This window comes from Sinocyclocheilus rhinocerous, unplaced genomic scaffold (genome assembly GCF_001515625.1).
Source record: "Sinocyclocheilus rhinocerous isolate Xijiao unplaced genomic scaffold, SAMN03320098_v1.1 scaffold191, whole genome shotgun sequence".
NCBI lineage: Eukaryota > Metazoa > Chordata > Actinopteri > Cypriniformes > Cyprinidae > Sinocyclocheilus > Sinocyclocheilus rhinocerous.
In genome coordinates, this window is record NW_015625580.1 from 349,634 (window position 1) to 364,799 (window position 15,166).

The following is a 15,166-nucleotide window of genomic DNA, read 5'->3' on the forward strand; positions in this document are numbered from 1 at the left end:
ATATATATATATATATATATTTATATTTATATTTATATTTATATATTTATTTAATCAGGCATCACCTTGTTAACCTATATTGCAATAGCAGTAATTGCAAGAATTAAATTATGGGTAATGCTACCACACATTAATAGATTAAATTACAGCTTAGATGAAGACTGGCCTAGCTGACAACTGAGTCTGCCAAACACAAAACCATTAAACTCATAAATCAGTACAAAGAAAAGACTAAGTCCACACTTAGATAAAGAGGTGTTTCTGAATAAAGATATCCTGAAGAAAACCACTAGCAAAACAGAAGCTCTCAATGTAACTACAATGTAACATCTGACTTCATTTGATTAAGTAACTGCCCTGCCAAACATCTGCTGTAGTATCATTTTCATTTATATTACATTGTCAACAAACTGCCAGCTTTACAAAACTATCTGAGAGGCAAGTGTCTTTGGTCCAGAGTATGCTATTGTCACGGTTCATGGATCCGTGTGTTCATTGCTGTGTGCCTGTTTGTGTTACCTGTCTGATTGCTCATCAGCGTTGCTCCGGCAACCAAGGGGCTGACGAGCTAATCAGCGCGGCTGCACCTGCCGCTCGTTCTGTCCTGTCTTTATCTGTCTCGTGTGTTGTGCTGCATGTTGTCAGATCGTTGTTTGTCCTGGCTCATGCTTGTTGTCTCTCCAGAGTCTGTGTGCCCGGCGGATCTCTGCCTCGGATTGTTTCCAGTCCTCTGTCTCGGATTATGTCCAGTCTGGGAACCCATCGAAGTCTCGCTGGATTCCACTTTAAGATAAAAAATTAGACGACAAAGAATTAACTTGACGGAGCTCAAACTCAAAACACGGCAGCAACAAACAGGAAGTGACCACAAACAGTCCACAAATCAAGCTGGGTAACTTTATCAAAGGAAGCGATTGTACATGGATAAAAAATTCCAGTACAACAACACTTGTCTTAAACAGGATTACTTCACAAGCAGCTACTTCAATAGGCACTTCACTTACTCCGGTTACCAAGGAAAATGTTTCAAGAATTGGCAAGAGTCTTTTTGGGGTCTCTGGAGGGCTTTACCTATATTAATGGTTCAAAATCACAATTAAAAGTTTTAATTTGCATTTACGGAGGTGAGCATTTGTGTAAAATATTTTAAAAGTACATTTATATGATTTGAAGACACTCATTTAGCAAAGACCTGTTGAGTAGTGTGAGAATACTGCTTTCTCACACCCTTGGAAAAGAATCAAAACAACACAGACGGATACATACTTGCATTTATTAGGCGTCAATGCCCTATATAATTCACACCTTTGAAGAACTCGGTGTCACAGTGTCTGCTAAACACAGGGTTTTGTGGCATGCATCTGGCATTAATCATTTCCAAACAATTCATTTGACAGAACGCAGCACCTTGAGTCTGATTTTCTAAGAGTTTGCGTGCTTTGCCACCACAATTTTAGCATTCTTGTGATCTTTTTGGCCTGATATCAAATCCTCACCCAAGAGAGACACGCGGATCGCAAAAGGGAGACCACACAATATACAGAGGTACCACCAGTAAAAGTAAAATGCCCTGCTTGCATTAATCATTTAATCTCTGGAACTGGTGACATGACGAAGCCGTCTTGTTACTTATAGAGACAGTTTACTCAAAAACTACAAATTTGTTAATATTTTCCCTCATGTTGCTCCAAATCTGTATGACTTGATATCTTTTGTAGAAAAATACAAAAGTATAGCAGAATGCTTGAGTTGCTGTCTTTACATTGACGATATGTTGAGATAGAAAAAATACACTACCGTTCAAAATTTTAATTTATTATAAAAGTAATATATAATATAATATAAAAGAAGTCTCTTATGGTCATCAAAGCTGCATTTAATGAATTAAAAATACACTAAAAAAACTATAATATTGTGAAATACTATTACAATTCTGAAGAAATGTTTTCTATTTTAATACAATTTGTAATTTATTCCTGAGATGACAAAGCTGAATGTTCAGCAGTCATTACTCCAGTCTTCAATGTCACATGATCCTTCAGAAATCACTCTAATATGCTGATTTGCTGCTCAAGAAACATTTCCTATAGTTATCAATGTTGAAAACAATTGTGCTGCAACAAATATCTTTCTATAACCTTTTTCTATAAATTTTTGTAGAAACTATAATGATTTTTTTCAGAATTCTTTGGATGAATAGTAAGTTCAAAAGAACAGCATTCATTTGAAATAGGAATCTTTTGTAACATTATAACATATTTTATCAGTGTGTCCTTTCTGAATAAAAGCATTGATTTTTTTTACAAGAAAGAAAAATTTTAATGACCCCCAAACTATTGAACAGTAGTGTACGTTGGAAAAAATCATTATGCAGCTGTTATGCATTGTTTAGGTTGGATTATAATTCTTGGGGTCATGCAGTAAAAACACAAAAATAGTAACAAGAAACTGCTTTTTCGTCCACATTGAGACACTGAATAGTTTGGTTATGTATGGTCAGAGGCTGATTAGACTCATAGATAAGTTAGCCAAACTCCTCCCTGTCTGACCCTGCCGCTGCCGTGCCCTCTGTGGACTGTGGGAGATGGCAATCTGTCTGTGCCCTCCCCTGTGTTTACCCACCCAGTGGTTTCATCCTGGAGGCTGAGCTGCAGGCCTGGGGCACATATGGGAACTGGTGGTCTGCTGGTGGTGCCCCTTCCTGTGGCTGCGGTTCATTACTCTCTGTAATCACAGCACTGTGGGTGTCTGAGCTACAGGGGACCTGTGTGTCGCACCGGGCATCATCAGGACACCCAGGCAAACAAGATGATGCCAGTCTGGCTGACAATCTGGTGCTTTCATAGTAAGGGGGAAAATCCCTTAAAATAGTTTTATTTAAATTAAATATTTTATATAGCTTTAAAGTACTTAAATCACAATAAATAGGTAATTATATAATTGGTTTTGCAGGATGTTGTGGAAAGCACTAAATAAATAAACTATATATATTTGTGTGTGTGTGTGTGTGTGTGTGTGTGTACACTCATACACACACACACACACACACACACAAACAAACAAACAAGCAGAACATTAATAAAAAATACATCTATTAGAAAAACTAGGGCCTTATATGGATTGAATATATAATGAATGAGTAACATTTGAAGATGTCATCATAGACGGTTGGATTAAGGACTGTAAATGGTCTTACGATTATAATAATTTGGCAGGTTGGGACAAATTTACCATTTCGTTTCAGGATCATTAAGTCTTCATTTAAATCAAACATTTAAAAAAAATCATCAAATGATCAGAGAGTGCATTTACATTTCTGATGTTTTTTTATTTATTATTATACAACAAGGTAATTGGATTTGTGTATGTGTGATGCTATTTTGGAATGTAAATAAATTTTACAATAGTTATACAATATTACATCTTGTGTTGAAATGCACTGCTCTATCTGTTTGTAAGCTAAAGAAAAGCACCAGAAATTCAGACACAAGGCAAACAGAGCGAAAAAAATAACCATTGGAATTTTTTTCTCAGATCTTCAGGGTTTTGCAGCAATTATTGTGAAGTATTACCAGATGTCTCGTGGTGGAGGTTATCTTATCCTTGAGCTTTGCTTTGCTTAAAACTTTATCAGATTTAAAAAAAAAAAAACACCATGCAACCACATGGCAACAAAATATGATTTATGAGGTCATCAACAAGGTACAGCTTAATCTGTAAAATACAAATCTGACTCTGTCTTTTAACTTTTCTCAAGCTCTGCTCTGTATTGTTCTCTCTTGATTTTATTGACAGCCCATCCCGTAGTGGATTGCATTTCAATTTTCAGTCTTTCTTGGGCTGAACGATTTTACCTTAATCCTCAAATTGCGCTGAAAATGGAGCTGTATTAGCGGGGGTTTTTTTCTCTGTATGGATGAAATATTTACTTAAACAGTCTTTTTAGTCCTTCAGGGTAGACTCACTCTCAGTTATTTAACCCTGGGGTGGTTTTGATTTTATCCAACAGTGTTTTTCAGTCAGAGAGAGAGAGAGCTCTGTTGTTTTTGGATGAAGCAATATCATGCCACGTTTGGTCTCGAGCAATTTTCAGTGTGACAGTTTAGATTTTATTCAGAGAAACATGCGAGACTTGTTTCAAAGCCAAATCTTCAATACCCTTGAGAATGGGTAAATTGCAACGGAAGCATGTGCTACTAAGCACCGGTTGTTCATTTTACAGATAGGGATCAGCAGGCAAAAGAGCGCGGAACACACATCTGGGAGGTTTGATGCAACATACATGAGACGTGCCATGAAGCACAAAGGTTTGCACCGGCTATCTTAATTGACCGTCACAAAGTCAGCTCATATAATGTTTAATACAGCATATTCTACATCAAGCAGATGATTTGAGAGTAAAAGCAAAGCAGGGAGCCTGGAATCACATGATATGGTAGAAACTTTGTTAGTGAGGCAAAGTGGCAGGGAATGTCTGGCATGAGATGAAGATGGCAAAGTCTGCTTTCTCCAGTCTGAGGTGACAAAGAGCCCGTAAAGTCCCAGCAGGAGGTGTAATTGAGCCATAATGAAACATTTTATTCTCTAGTAATTGTGTGATGAAAAAGAATAGCATTAAAACCAGGATAAACGCAAATATGCACTCGCACATGCATGCTTGCATTGGTATAAATCCTCTTTGAAAGCTGTAGATGCTGTCCAGTCATTGAGATTTGATTGCGTTCTTGTATAAGTTATGTCACTTTAATGACAGGATCGCAAACCCACGCAGTGTTGTGTGGAAGCCTCCAGCCCTGTAACTTGGAGTTCACGGAGGCATTTAATGAGGGACCTGCAGATTTAAGAAATAACATTTTGAATTCAGTGTGCGGTAGGGCAAGAGCACAGAGGTGGAAAGAAAGACTGAATAGAAAACCGGGTAAGGAGGGGAGACTGGGAGAGGAACCCAGCTAACATGAAACGTTCTCAGAACGTTCTAGAAAGGTTCTCTCAAAGTTATAAACAACCATTCTTCCGGTAACCTTAATATAACGTTCATTCAACGTTATCTAGCGTTCTCAAAACATTGGCACAAAAACATTATTTATACATCATTTATGGAACGTTTTTCTGAAACATTTTAGTTTGTTTAGAGAACATTCAAAAGTAACATTCCCATAATGTTTGAAAATAAAATGGAACGTTCGCCTTAATGTTGTGTTTAATGTTCACATAACCAAGAAATTGTTCTAAACATTTAAAAATGGCCATTTTGAACGTTCAGAAAACATTCAGAAATAAAGTTTCCATGACTTAATGGGAACGTTAGCAAAATGTTCTTAGAACAAATTTTTGCTAGATGGGAAGGTGCTCAAGAATATTATACACTTTAAAAAATGTTGCATATTTTTAGGTTAATGAACAAAATTATTTAATGTATTCCTGCTGAAAAGACCATCTTAGGTCAGCATCAGTTAGTGCTGGTTTGCTGCTGGTCCTGTATCATTGTGCTATTAACCAGCAAAACTTTGTAAGGCTGCTTGAGCAGCCCAGTCTGTGTGATTGGTTGACCAAGGTCATTTTAATAGTTTAGACACATGGTAGAGTATAACCAGTAGTCAACATATGTTGGTTTTCTTAGCATGGATTAAAAAAAAATGTCATTAGTTTTCAACAGAAATAAAAAATAAATAAATAAACAAATAAATAAATTACAGGATATCTTTTTAATAATTTTATATTGAGAATTAATTTGCAGGTTATGTGTAATTTCAGTGCACATTAATCTCACATCTTCATATGATTTTAAATCTACTGATTAAGAATGAACTAAAGGTAATTTGACTGTTTAAGTCAAAGAAATTATGTATATATCACTGAGCAAACCTTCCCATCTTGGGCTAAACCAATAAGAATAATTTATAAAGAACAGATCAGGTTAAATGTTTCATTGAAGTGTATGTTCACAGTTTGAAAGCACATTGCTTTGCTTTGAGCAATTTAAGTGAATTTGTAAGGACTGATGAAAAATTCCCTCTTTGGTATAAAGAATAGGGCTGCAATCAAATGTTTGATAAATGCAAAGTAAATTGTGCCACACTTATGTTTGACTGGAGTAATTCCCCAGTGTTTGATGAGTCCACAGACAACATCACTCACCGAAAGCAACATACTTGTAAACACTTTATCTGAACGCATATGTGTGTTAGTGGGAGGGACAATCGAGGTGGCAGATCGGCCGGCAGATGGCTTCAATTGAGCAGGAGATGGTGGGTGGACGTGCTTGCAGGTAATTACTAGGACACCTCTATCTGATTCCTTAAATAGCAGCCTTGTTTGGACTAAAAATAAACTCTGGAGTACATAAAGGAATCATGACCTCTGACCTTGGCTCAGAAGACTTTGACCATGGCCCCATAAATAGTCGAGGTCACATTTACAGATCACCTGCAAACGTGTACACACACACACTCACACACACACACACACACACACACACACACACACACATAATGAACTATAATTGTAGCACAGCCCCAGGCAGCAGGGCTTTGGCTCAGAATGGATGGCAACTCTAGTTTAGATTGCAGAAGATTGTAGTTCAGAAATCCCATTCAAGTGCTGTAACATCAAAAGTTACAATGTTAATGTTTGTCACTCACAACATAAAGATATCAACTGACTTTACAGAATACATGGATGTTTTGCGGCAAGGAGTTTGAATGACTCTGGAAAGGCTATGTCTTCAAACATTGATTTCATTCTTAAATATCTTGAGGTTGTTCAATAAATATGCATATACAAAAGTTACCACAAGGCACTAAAAGGTACTACAAAAATGTACCATTTAGGTACAAATATGTACACTTTAGGTACTTAAATCTACTTTTAAGGTACTAACATGCACTCTTTAGGGGTGTACCTTTTTTAAAGGTATTGCCCCAGTGACAGCTTTTGTCAGTGTCACCTTTTTTTTCTGACAGTATTTGAGTAGGTCATTAAATCTTTAATTTAACCAATTTTTCAAATCACGTATTCATTCAGGAACAAAACACATGACTGTCTTTATGAGTGAGTCATTGAACTATTCACTCAACCAATTTGTTCATAAACACTGATTCACTAAATAAACACAGCTGTGTGTGTTGCTCGGAAATGCACAACGGTCAGCACTTTGTTTGTAACTATTTTCATTGAAGGAGCAATATTAGGCAAAACAATGGAAATAGTGTATTGTCTATAATGTAAGTTCCAATATTAACTTCTTGTTTATTGACTGTTGTGCAAAAGCAATATTCCACTCACAATTGTGCTGTTTGAGGGAATTGCAAGCACAATAGCACTCTTGCTCATGTTGTAGGGTTATTGCTTAAATTATCCGTCACAGTATTTCTTTTATATGCCATCTGTATATTCTTTTATAGTCTTACAAGCTAATAAAAAATATTATAGATTAATTTCTATACTGGATCCTTTTTTTTATTATTTGGTTACACAAGCCATCCAGTTTTAAATATTTATGGCAGCAAAATATAAGACCCACAAATACTAGGCTATTTCTCTTTTCTGTGGCTTATAAAATGTGTCCGTTTTTCTTCAGAGAATGTCACCTGACTAATGGGCTGCAACAGATGTTTGGATCCAACTGAAGGTCTAAAAACAACACACAGAAAAGCACAGACACACACACATGCAAACCAACCCTTCTCGTTTCACCTGGGAACACTCTGCAACCAGCCGTTGCCCAAACCATCGAACCTGCATGAACTTTGACCTGGCCTTCACCAAGCTTCAGCCAATAGTGAGCTGGCATGCCGTAGACATAAAGACAAATGGCCCTATCAGTGTAAAGTGCCTAATGACTGACAGGTGTGTGGGGCTTGGGGGGGTTTATGTGGTCAGACACATGTGGTGGCCCTTGATAAGCCGCTCTGAAATGAAAGGGCTCATTTGTGGGTGCTCTGTGGATCAGGAACCTCACCTCCAGCTGAGAGAGGAAACAGGTCGGTTTGCTTCAGCTATGAAAGAAGCAGAGTCTACCACACAACCATTATGCAAACTTGACCATGGCTGACAAGTGTACTCAAGCATACAACCAGCATCCAGGATGCTTTTCAATTATGGTTGCCTTGTCATAATATGGAATGCATTATCATAGAGGATTCAGACATGAGCTCTTTCTCAGCGTTTTTGCAGTATTGTCATCATTCATGTGTAAATGTATTCTTTCTCTCCCAAGGTCATGAAAATAAATAGCATAGATGCTCAGATCATTTCATCTCAGATGAATTTAATGATGAGAAATGTTTGAGTTTATATTAAAAATGCAATGATTGCATTATTTGGTGTGTTGCAGGTCTGAGCACGTTGTGTGACATTAAGATCTCTTTGGAACTCTAGATGATTACTACAGCATGCAGTAAAGCAAAAGTCTCCATTTGCGATCCATTTAATCTTACTGTTGTCTAGAAAAAGCATTTGGATTTTTTTCTTTGTATTTGTGTACAGTATACACTACCATTCAAAAGTTTGGTTTTGGAAAAAGTTTTTCCAACAGCAAAGCATTAAATTGATCAAAAGTGACAGTAAACACATTTATAATTTTATAAAAGATTTCTATTTTAAATAAATGCTGTTCTTTTGAACTTTCTATTCATCAAATAATTCTAAAAAAAAATTCATCACAATTTCCACAAAAATATTAAGCAGCACAACTGGTTTTATCATTGATAATGAGAAATAGGAAACAGTTACTTTTAAATTGCAATAACATTTCACAATATTACTGTTTTTATGATCAAATAAATGCAGCCTTGAGACTTAAATCCAACACGGGAGACTTAACATTACAAAATCTTAAAAACCTCAAATCCTTCGAACTGTGAACGTGTACAATTTGTAAAGTAAAAGCATTATTGTTTTAAATTATAAAAGATTTTACTGAATTTCAATTGAACATTGTAAAATAAGTCTTAAATTAAATTATGACACAATGTGTTTTCAGAAAATACATAATTTTTTTGCATATATATATATATATAATTTATTTTTTTTGCAGTGATCCATTTGGCCGCAGTCACTGCACTCTCCAGAACAATTGTGGCATGTCTTTGGCCTCAGTGGCTCTCCCTGAGACTATAGGAACTGATGATTGTTTCAGTATGTCTGCTGGTGCAAAGCCTCAAGAGTGAAAAAGGGAAGGAAGATGCCTGAGATCCATTCAGCTGCAAGTTTTTTTGTATCTGTTTAATCAAGTTCATTATAAAAGTTGAGCTTAAAAAAAAGCTGAAAGTTAAAGTTAAAATGAAAGTTTCATTCTTGTTTTTTCTTTCTTTCTTGTTTCTCAGGCCTATAAAATAATAATAGAATCTAGAATTTTAATTTAAATATTTATTTTCAAATTAATTCATATATAAACACATTAAATAAATGAAATGTACAATATATTACTTATTATTACAACAAAAGCAAAACATTGCAAAGTTTCTTGATATTTCAGGGGAAAATCATTCATGACTTGATCTCTGAATTCATGATTATTGTAACTGTTTGTATTAATTTTGGACACTTTTAGTATAGTATTAGTATAAGCCTTATATATATATTTAAGTATTAGTAGTACATTATTGTGTGTGTGTGTGTGTGTGTGTTTGTTTGTAAAAAATAAACTTTTCCGTAATATTAGTTATTTATTATGGAACAATAAAATAGCTACTTTTAAAGTACAAGTCTATATTTTGTAATTGTGTCTGATACTTGCTATATAATCAAGCAAGCTGTTTGTCAGGCACAGAATTATTTTGTTATCGACCTGTTTGCATCTCCTTACACATTTTTAACACAAGACTTTTTACTGTAAATTGTAAAACATCTAGCAGTGATTTTAGCAGAACAGCTGCACTGTAAAACTATTACTAAGGTCAGGAATGAACCATCCAGCTGTTCTGTAATAGACTTGTAATGGCTGAAAGAGAGCAAACCCTCCAGTGCTTTTGTTTTTCACTCTTGTGTCAGTTAAATCTCCTGCTGTATTCAAACAGAACTAAGATTTTCTCAACAGTATATTAGCATATTTCTCACAACTATTTCCATACTTGAAATCCAGTAGTGTTTCAACTGTTGACAGTTTATGATGGTACCTTGTCTTTGTTTGTTTTGTGTTTTTTAATGTATAATAATTAATCTCGCAATTTTTTAGAATGTACAAAAAGTACTTTTATTGGAGATTTGTCAGATATAGTACACTTTTTAAGAATTCATTTTGAAGATGGGAAGTTCTAGTAAAAGATAAATTAAGATATTAGTGAGAATATATTTTATTTCTTTTCGAGATTAAGTTAATTATTAAGACGTGAAAATGGTTAAAATACCTTCATATACTTAAAAAAAAAAAGATTTTATACATTTTTTGTCACTTAATTTTCTGTATTTAAATTAATTTGAAGGTTTCAATTTGTTTGTTTTTGTTGAAATCTTTTAGTTAGATTCATAATCGTGACCTGAATGGCTGTGGATTTACAATACATCTCCTAGCCATGATTCAACAATGACTCAATTAATAATAAGGATCATTGAAAATAGTAAAAATACATAAAATCCAACAATTAAATACAAACTAAATCTCATTTGATGTTATGATATAGCCTACCTCTGATTAAATGATCTCAGTCCTTCTCTCAGATAGAGAGAATATAGCTGTGCAAGAGTAGAAAGAAAATGCATCACTCAGTCGCACTTTGTTAACATTGGCAAATTGTATGTAAGTGAATATGTGCATACTATTACAGAAAAGACATGCTCACAAATGTATTCCCATTCTGTTATCGTTGTTAGGTTGTGCTGCCCTCTGCTGGTGACAGTCATTGCTTTCATTTTAGACCTGCATCATAAAAAATCCATCTTCCTAATTGTCATTTTGCTAACCATAGTCACACAAGTGCTATTAAAATGTGAACATGCAAAATGATTCACATACGATGTTTATGATTTTAAAAAATATATTGAATTGGCTAAAGAAGCCAAACATATATTTTTCCATTGTGCACTTAAAGAGAATATTTAGCTACTATTCAGAGCAAAAATGTAAAATAAAAAAATAAAAAAATAAACAAAAGAAAACCTCTTTATTAAGTAATGGCGATTTATTTGTCCATTGGGAGTCCCTGTAACTTATCAAATGAGGACAATAGAGACACACTGCTGTGTGCACAAACTAAAGTATCAACAGAGAACAAAGCAATATTCAAATGCTGTCCTGTACCAGAGTTCAGAAAACAGGGTGTACTACACGGACTAGAAAGACTGTGCTCTGAATACAGGGAGTGTTTTTTTCTCAGTATCAGACAGTGCTCGCCCACGGGCTGTTCACTTGATGCTGAAACACAAAAGTCTGTCTCTGCAACATTATAGGGAGTGTTTGAATGTTATACTTAGATGAGCATTAATGAGATAATTCATAATAATTGAAGAAGCCACAAATTAACGGTAAGATTGAATTCAAAGGCTGCGACTGAAATGATACCTCTGGTGGAGAGCTTGGGGATTTGCGTGTGGGTGTTAGCATTTTCCCCCCCAGTAGCTAAAGTCTCGTGTAGAATTTTAATCGAGTTGCTGAGAGTATTTGCTCTTGAATATCTGTAATAACCAAATGTCCTGAGATATTATGTTTATTTGATCCTGAGAGTAAATGTCACTGTCCATCTTCCTGGATCCGTTTTTATTCCGTATGAACACAGTATTACTAGATTTATTGTCTTTCTCTAATGCAGAAAAAAGCATCTATTTGTGAGATCAGTGTAGTCAATGGAAACCCACCTGTTTAATAACAGCTTTTTCCTTATTGTGTCCATCATTCATGTATGAGAATCATGTACAGTCAAAAACCCATGTTAACAGTAAAATATTGTCTTTAATTAATTATACATTATAAAAAAGTATTCAAGTGCCTTGTGAGATGGATATATGGATTCATCACCCTCACACTGCTATGAATAATGCAAGCCTACATGTTCAAGGCAAATTCATTGAAGTGAAAAGTCATTCATAACACTGAAGGAAAAAATGGTTTTCTGTCCAGCAAACAACATTTTGAGTGTTTTTAGCCCTAGACTTTTGTATTGTCACTTGGTGTGTAAATTCTGACCTTATACTGTAAAAAAAAACGAATCCATAATATAACAGAAAAAGTACTGGCAGCTCATTACACGGGACATTATCCATTAATTTTACAGACAATTCTGTTAACTTTAAAACACAATGCAATGCAGTGTAAAATTCAATACTGGTAAAACAAAAATAAATATGGAAAAAAATCCGGTTACACTTTACTTGAAGGGGTGTGCATAAGACTGACATGACACCTTCATAATCATGACATGACAAATGTCATGAATATGAAGGTTTTTTTATGCATGTTTACGACAACTGTCATTAAGTGTAATTCGCTCAGTTATGTAATTTTTAATGCAAAGATGACATTGTCTGAGATGTCTGTTATGGGCTATGGTTAGGGGTAGGGTTAGGTCAAATAATGTCATCTTTGCATTAAAAATTACATAACTGAGCGAATGACACTTAATGACAGTTGTCATAAACATGCATAAAACCTCCTTCATATTCATGACATGTGTCATGCCATGATTATGAAGGTGTCATGTCAGTCTTATGCACACCCCTTCAAGTAAAGTGTTACCAAAAATCCTGTAATATTTATGAGCTATTATACAATATGGGTAAGCAGATGATGTAAATGAAATATTGGTTGTAATAATATTTAAAGTGAAAAGATATTGCAAGTAATATGGAACTTTTTAACTCTCCCAGAGAAAGAAAGCATTTCTCATGCAGTAATAGATTTGCTGATATGCTCACACTTTGTAGCTGTTGGTATGCTGTTCAATCCATCTTTAACCTGGAGGTGATCATAGTTACTGTGTCATAAAAATATAGTGACAGAATAAAGAAGACCTGAAAACTCAATCCCTGCTGACACCCTCCTGAGGCAATGCTGTGAAAAATGAGAATGACTGAGAAAATGGAGATATGATTTCAACAGTGCTGTCTGATATCAGATAGAGAACATGCAACAGGATACATGACATTACATTTATGTTCCTGGAATATAATTTCAAACTGAAGTGAAAATACTCAATGCAATTATAATAAAACAAATACAATTTTAGTAAGAATATTGTGGAAACGTTATGTTATCTAGAAAGTCCTCAAGAACAAAGGATGTATAAATGCAGCATTAGTGTAATTTGCCAAGGTATTGCAGTAGAATGCTCAAGTATACTTTAGGCATATATATTCTGTAAATACCATAGAGTTTTATTCATTATCTATCCTTACAAAGACAGTGATGGGTTAACAAAAAAGTGAAAAAGTGCAGGGGGTGGAAATATTTTAATACCACAGGTGTCAAATGTGAACGGTGTGTGTGCCCTCTGGATACCCAAAGATAACAATACTTCCCGTAGTGTTAATGGTGCTTTCCGCTTGTTTTAAGTGTTAATAATAATAATAATAATGAAACAAATCAATTTTTAAAGTTAAAATGTTTCAGTAAAAATGTATTCTGTAAAAAATCTGTAATACTTTCTGAAGCAATTTCAAACACTTCTTCCTTAATTCACTTCCTGAAGTGCATGTCTTCAAAATAGCATTGGTGTATTTAATGAGAAATAGTTCAAACTTAACACTCTATAATTTTTGCAGACAGGAGTAGCATATTATAATAAATTAAGGTAGTGTTGCTTTATAGTAATGCAGTACAAGAACTCTTCAGGTTTCTTGAGGCACTTTTCGACACAAAATCAGTATTCAACCCTTTAATATGTCTGTTAATATGTATGCTAATTGTATGTGTACAAGAAAATTTGAGGTTGTCAAATTTAGACATGAAAGAATGAAACCGAAACTGACGCTACACCTGTGAATCACCAATTTCGAGTTATTGCTCAAGACTGAAAATCGCCCCAATTGTGACCTTTTTGCTTAGAGTAAGGTGAGGAAATGAGATGAAAACAGAAACAGCAGCTCACCTGTCCACTGGCTAGACATTGGGATGAGGACCTAAACAAGCTACTCAACTCATATGTGGACTCTGCAGTGCTGGAAGCAATACATTCATCAAAGCATCATGTCCAAAGCAATCAGACAGAAAGGAAACAAGATTGGACACTACGAGACCAATGATGAAAAGCAAAAAGGTTAAAAGTACCTTATTTAACCTGTCACCCCCCATTTTTGAACATAGACGTGAAAGTGCACTATCCAAACTTAAATTGATATAATTCATGAACGCTTTTGAATACAGACCTAAGGGTGGTCTCTTTTTAAAGAAGACAATCAGCAAATTATGGCAGAAGTAAAATCATAAAAAAAAATAAAAATAAAAGTATGAAAAAGTTGTAGAAGTTTAAATTTACTGTAAAGTAAATTTACTATTGTACTATAATACTATTGTATTTAAAATTGTACTATTTAAAAAAAATATATTTTATGTAAAATAAATATTATAATCCAAAATTGCTATAAAATTAAAGCCATATGTCTAAATAATTTGTGTTCCAAATTTGAAGTTGATATTTAAAAAAAAAAGAGGTTCCTATGCATTTTGTTTAGGCGTTATACCAAAAACAGCCACCAGGTGCCATCCAAACTCCATTGATTTTTTTTTGTGCATTTTTCTGTCACAAATGTATAAACTTCTCTCTCAATATTACGTAATTACTTAATCTTGATACTCAGACCTTTCCAACCATATGTATTTTGTCAAGATTATAAAAAGTTTTGATTCTAAAAGACAATACATTTTGTAATATGACAACCCCCACTAAGGGGGAGGAGGAACTATAAGGACATGTCTATAATCCAGCCCACTCTAAAGCAGTACTAAACTGCAGTGGAAACGCAAACTGAGCAGAGCCGAGCCAGTGGAAAAGTGCCATAAAAGATTTTGAAGTAGGTAACCCAGTGTCCGATTTAAAAATGGCTTTTCACAGGATGAATTTTGAGATTTTAAGCTTTCAAATGATATTTTAAATGATATTTATGATGATTACTAAAACATGTGATAGGGAAAAAGGCAATGAAAAAAAATACTTTTTGTGACAAAGGTCAGAACTCCTGTTATGATTGTTATGATGTACAGTAGAGCCACACACTTGTCATAAATTAATCTATT